The sequence below is a fragment of the Schistocerca cancellata genome, chromosome 7 (assembly GCF_023864275.1).
Source record: "Schistocerca cancellata isolate TAMUIC-IGC-003103 chromosome 7, iqSchCanc2.1, whole genome shotgun sequence".
Lineage (NCBI taxonomy): Eukaryota > Metazoa > Arthropoda > Insecta > Orthoptera > Acrididae > Schistocerca > Schistocerca cancellata.
Genome location: NC_064632.1, coordinates 261,703,822 through 261,710,606, shown reverse-complemented (window position 1 = coordinate 261,710,606; position 6,785 = coordinate 261,703,822).

Sequence of the window (6,785 nt, the reverse complement as noted above, 5' to 3'; positions counted from 1 at the left end):
ATTTTGCAGGACAATGCTCAAGTATGTACAGTGCAAGCTGTTACTGATATGTCTGACTGATGTCGCTGCTGAGTGCTCTACCATCTACTCCACTCCTCTGACTTAAGACCTCGTGAGTTCAACTCGATTTCTAAACTGGAGGAAATACTTCACGGCATTCGCTTCAGAACTGCTACAAATTCGTCGGGCAATAGACCGCGCCGCTCGAACTGTCGACACAACTGGCACTGCTAAGAGTATCCTACGACTTCCACATCGCTGGCAACGGGTTATATACAATGCTGGTCACTACTTTTAAGGTCAGTAAAACTTTGAAACACGTATCTATTTTGTACGAGCTGTAAATAAATAGTTGCCACTATTGAAGTTCCAACCCTCGTATCAATATTATTTGTTGAATAAAAAATTAAAAAACACACATTTAGCTATTTCACAAATAATTGTATATTTTGTAAAAGCTAAATATAACCCATATTTGAAAGTTATTGAATTTATTTTCTTCAATACAAAATACCTTTTGTTTATACTTTTTTCTAAAAATTTTGCAGTGATGACAAACATAAGGTGTGGGAGGACAACAGGCTCCACAATTTCAGAGATGTAGCACAAGCTGGTTAGAGTATCGGCAATGCGTACTTGGGTGGTCCGGGACTGGATTCCAGTACCACCCCAAACCACAATACCGGATGCAGTACCAGTATGGTGATGTATAAGGTAACAGTTCAACAGTCTCTCACCACGGTGTGTGCAGATTCTAATCCGCATCTACAGGGATACTCCGCAAATCACACTTAAGTGCCTGGCAGAGGGTTCATCGAACCACCTTGACAATAATTCTCTGTTATTCTGAACTCGAACAGCACGAGGAAAAAACGAACACCTATATCTTTCTGTGCGAGCTCTGATTTCCCTTATTTTATTACGATAATCGTTTCTCCCAATGTAAGTCGACGTCAACAAAATATTTTCGCATTCGGAGGAGAAAGTTGGCGATTGAAATTTCGTCAGAAGATTCCGCTGCAACGAAAAAGCCTTTGTTTTAATGATGTCCATCCCAAGGTCTGTATCATTTCAGTATCACTCCCTCCCCTATTTCGGCATAATACAAATCGCGCTGCTCTTCTTTGAACTTTTTCGATGTAATCCGTCAACCTTATCTGGTAAGGATCCCAGACTGCGCAGCAATACTCCAAAAGAGGACGGACAAGGGTAATGTAGGCAGTCTCTTTAGTAGATCTGTTAAAATTTCTAAGTGTTCTGGCAATAAAACGCAGCCTTTGGCTTACCTTCCCTACAACATTTTCTATGTGTTTTTCCAGTTTAAGTTGTCTATGAATGTAACTCCTAGGTATTTAGTTGAATTTTCGGGTTTTAGATTTTACTGATTTATGGTGTAACCGAAGTTTAATGGATTCCTTTTTGCGCTCATGTGAATGATCTCACACGTCTTATTATTGTGGGGGTGGGAGTCAATTGCCAATTTTTACACCATGCAGATATCTTTTTAAATCGTTGTGCAATTTGATTTGATATTCTGATGAATTTACTGGACGATAAACGACAGCATCATCTACAAACAACCTAAGTCGGCTGCTCAAATTGTCTCCTAAATCGTTTATATAGATAAGGAACAGCAGTGGACTTATAATACTACATCGTGGAACGCCAGATGTTTCAAATGGTTCAAATGGCTCTGAGCACTATGGGACTTAAATTCTGATGTCATCAGTCCCCCAGAACTTAGAACTACTTAAACCTAACTAACCTTAGGACATCACACACATCCATGCCCGAGGCAGGATTCGAACCTGCGAACGTAGCGGTCGCGCGGTTCCAGACTGTAGCGCCTAGAAGGAACGCGAGAAATCACTTCTGCTTTTCTCGATGACTTCCCGTCAGTTACTACGAACTAAGACCTCTCTGACAGGAAATCACGAATCCAGTCACATAACTGAGACGATATGCCATAAGAACGCAATTTCTACAAGCCGTTTGTGAGGTACACTGTCAAAAGCCTTTTGGAAATTCAGAAATACGGAATCAATGTGAAACCCCTCGTCAATAGCTGGCTCAAATGGCTCTGAGCACTATGGGACTTAACATCTATGGTCATCAGTCCCCTAGAACTTAGAACTACTTAAACCTAACTAACCTAAGGACATCACACACATCCATGCCCGAGGCAGGATTCGAACCTGCGGTCGTAGCGGTCACGCGGTCCCAGACTGAAGCGCCTAGAACCGCACGGCCACACCGGCCGGCTCGTCAATAGCACTCAATATTTCGGATGAGTAAAGAGCTAGCTGTGTTTCACAAGAACGATGTTTTCTAAATCCGTGCTGACTGTGTGTCAATAGACCGTTGTCTTCGAGGTACTTCATAATGTTTGAACACAATATATGTTCAAAAGTCCTGCTGCATATTGACGTTAATGATATGGGCCTGTAATTTAGAGGATTGCTCCTACTACCTTTCTTGAATGTTGGTATGACCTGTGCAACTTTCCTAACCCGACCATCCTGATGGTGCAGGCAGAATAGGGATTCGACGGTAAAAACAAGGTCGTGCCATTCAGTTGTCCATGTCCGTCGTTCTTCGCATCACTGTCGATGGAAACGCCTATGGCGTTGGCTCAGTGGTAAACACAGCATTGGATGCCTTGCGGACAGATCTCTCTGCTGCTAATGACGTCGAATGGTACGCGCGAACACTGCTTGTTGCGCAACAGACCGAGTTTGTTGTGATACGGTTCGTGATGTGGCAGAGCAATCCACGGGCACAATATGTCTGTCATCACACGTAGTGGTGCAACGAGCTGGTGCAATCAGTCCTGTCGGTCCGTCGTTCCCTCCTGCATCAAGCAATTACAGACCCACATCACAGTTGCTTGATTACATCCGACAAATCACAGATTTTTACGAAGGATAATCCGCAAACCTTAGAGGAAACTATTCTTCCTCGTTCGAACTCCGAAACGTGCTTGAAAGAAGCTCGCTATCTTTTACAAGGTATACTGAAGCTGCTTACGCAAAACAACCGCGCGAGAACGTCAATTACAATACGCCCACATTGCCGTCGGTTCCCTCTTTATATAGCTCTTGCAGGTGGCTCTACGGGCACCCGTGATGTGCGCTGAGCTGAAACGCTAATAATGTGTATTTCTCGTCGCCGCGAACGAATGCTGCACAGTTCACCTAATATGGATGCTTTCTTCAGACTGTTAAATTCTGGGTGGCCAGCAATGTACTTCACATATAGTCTTTGTTTTGTTTTTATGAGAGACTGCATAAAAATCTCCTCTTCCGCGTAAAAAAACTGTTATGCCGTGAAGTGTTATGTTCGTGGACAATCTTGTGATGAGTGAACATAAGAATAAAAAATCATGAGAAGAAATGTAATGGTTGCCAGTGTAAACACATTTTTGTTGCTTCTGTAAAAATAATATCTGTGTAAGTTGCACATCATGTTTATCTGTGTTTGAACATTCAGTTGTCACCTGATGATGGCCTGAAAAGCCGAAAGCCGGTTCGTAACCTAATGAATTTAATCTTGCAGAGCATTAGGAATTATTTTTCTTTTTTAATAACTCTAAATGTCTTTCACTTTATAAATATTTTTGTTTGGCGGGAAATTTAGCGGTTTGAAAAGGTTTCTTAATACGGTGGGGCAATGGGAGCATACGAATTTCTGAAAAATCTACGGTTTTCTTCATGATTAGGTATACTGTTAAGGTCACAATCTAAATCACAGTCCCTGACTACATCAGTATTCAGTTACTTTTACATTAGTATTCAGTTATTTTATTAAGAATGCATTCGATAGAGACGTTTTTTTCCAAATAATTTCAAAAGAGCTGACCAGTTCTCTGAGAGGTATAATCTCAACTACGTGGTTAGCCTTCACCTCCAGTTACATCATGCATTAAGCTGTCTCGTCTCTTGAGAAAGGACGCAGCTGTACGTGGGATCCAAATGTTGTGTGCTCCTAATGTACGTACGTCAAGGACAGGCAGCAGAGTCGGTAATATGAAGTTAGTTTTTCCTTGCACATGCCGACAACAAAACACACACACACACACACACACACACACACACACACACACACACAGAGAGAGAGAGAGAGAGAGAGATAGGAGGGGGGGGGGGAGATTCATGATAGAAGCGTGTTGCGAGAATTATTGTAACCAAACACAAGTGCAGCCCAGAGTAAGAAAAGCAGTTTTATAATGTTGTCCTATTTGTAACTGTTCTGATACCAACACGGAATTAGACAGCACCAATAAAAGAAAGTGGAAAATTCCTGCAAATAAGCCACACGTGGTTCCTCATACTTAGTATCAATAAGCTAATGAATAGAAGCTTTTGGAGACTATTTACACCTATAACATTTAAACTGTGTTTCTATCGTTTTGAGTTTGTGAGAAATACAATTTTGAAATTTTCTCTCTTCTTTCTTAATAACCTTGAAATTTTGTGACGAAGCCTGTATTTATCTTCACTCATAGTCTGCTAAGCGCGCTATTGTGAAGCGAAGACATCTTTCCATATGCCGGCCGGTGTGGCCGAGCGGTTCTAGGCGCTTCAGTCTGGAACCGCGCGACCGCTACGGTCGCAGGTTCGAATCCTGCATCGGGCATGGATGTGTGTGATGTCCTTAGGTTAGTTAGGTTTAAGTAGTTCTAAGTTCTAGGGGACTGATGACCTCAGATGTTAAGGCCCATAGTGCTCAGATCCATTTGAACTATTTTTTTCTTTCCATATAAGTGACAGAGCGAGGCGGCAACATCTTCGCAACACTGGACTCCCGTCTAGGAGCAACGGGATTCAAATCTACCTCCGATCCTCCACGTTTAATTTTTCCGTAATTACCATATGCGGACGACTCTTGCTAATTCGAATCTCAACAAACCGAATGTCTTCATAAATCGAATTAGTTACTTGGTCCCTTGAAAAAAGCATCCTTATACCGCACAAATCCGATGTATTTTGATACACTTGATAAAGTGAAGCGATTTTCAATGATAGACATCCTGTAAACTCTACCTTTTTTTTTAGTTGCGTCATTCAGTTCTTCCCGACAGTTCTTTGTTTAAACATCACTGAATAACGTGTTACACTACATAAATCAGCGGTAAAAAGGACTTCAAAGAAGTGTAAGTGTTTGAATTTCACAGAAGAGAAACAAGTCATTGAGGCCTTCGAATGTGGAGTGAAAAAAAAAAGAAAGACGTAGCGAAAACTTTCGAGATTCTGTCACTCACGCTGTCGATCATCTGGAGCAGAAATATCGGATTGCTGAAAACGTGTCATAGAGGGAGCACATGGAATTGTATAGGTGAGTTCCCGCATCTTGAACAATATTTGTCGGAATGACTTACGCACTGTGGTTCAGCGGTTCAGAAACTTTTCCTCTGACGGAACGCTGGTAGTCTGATGAAAAACATTGTTTAGTCCGAAGATTAATAAAATGTTTAAAAAGTGAGAAAAACTTGTTTTAATCAGTGATCACTTCACTATTACTCCGTCGGATCAGGCCTCGAAAGGCCTACCGGTACTGACCGACCACCGTGTCATCCTCAACCTATACATGATGCGGATATGAAGGGGCATGTTGTCAATTTATAAAACTGGAGTGGCACTCCTCATTCAAGTAGCTCCTTAATTTTCCTCACAAGAGCTGAGTGCATCCTGCTTGCCAACAGCAGTCGGCAGACCGGAGAAGCCATCCAAGCGCTAGCCAGGCCCGACAGCGCTTAACTTCGGTGATGACGGGAACCGGTGTTACCATTGCGGCAAGGCCGTTGACCACCTCTATGTTAAATCTTAATACAGTTAAAAAATATGGGATCGTCGAAATTCCGGGAAAAAGTCATGTTATTAGTAGTTTTTCGCGTAGCACCAGTGCCCACCGATAACTAATTGTTGCTCCATAAGCATCTGCAAGGGGCAGTGGGGTGGAGAAGGAGCTGGAGTAAAGGTTTTATTCATTGCAAAAATCTCATACAGTTCTAGAAGTGAGTGGATAATCATCAGTTCCCTGGGACATAAGTTTTTGTCACCCATAAAAATTAGTTCTTGTGGCATGGCATGTCTTGAAACTGACCAACTTATTTATTTCAAATTTAGCAATTTTAAAATCTTGCTCAGCCTCCTCCACCCACCGCAGCCACATCTCTCCCCACCTGGATAAATTTCCACGAACGCCCTCAGGAGGCGCACAGTTTTTTTAAGAAGTTTTGTGATAGTAGCTCGATCGTTCATAACGCTGTTTGTTTGACGTGGGAAAATGAACTAGAGAGCGTACTGGCAAATTACAATCCTGGCGACGTATTTAATACTGACTAAACTGAATTGTTTCGAGTGTCTTCCCGTATGAACATTGACTTTCGAAGACGAAGCATGTCATGGGGCGAAACGTAGCAGTGATGCAACAGCATGCAATGAACATGGATAGGTCCCAGGCACTATAACCTCATTTGGTGGCGAAAGTTGGAAACGCTAGAGATTTCAAGAGTATCAGGTCGTTTTTTGCGTGTTAGCGGTCTAACAAAAACATAAACAGAGTTGTTCAATGAGTGGATTTTGATCCTGGTCAACAAAATGAAAAAAAGGAAAAAACCAGAAGCAAAAAATTTTGCTTTTTCTGATTAACTGCGTAGTTCATAATATTCTGCCATCTGTACATAGCGTAAAACTTCACTTATTTCCTGCAAACACTACTTCGAAATTAGAAGCGCTTGACCAGGGAATAATTTAGCATTTTAAAAGGTACCACAAAGAATGTGA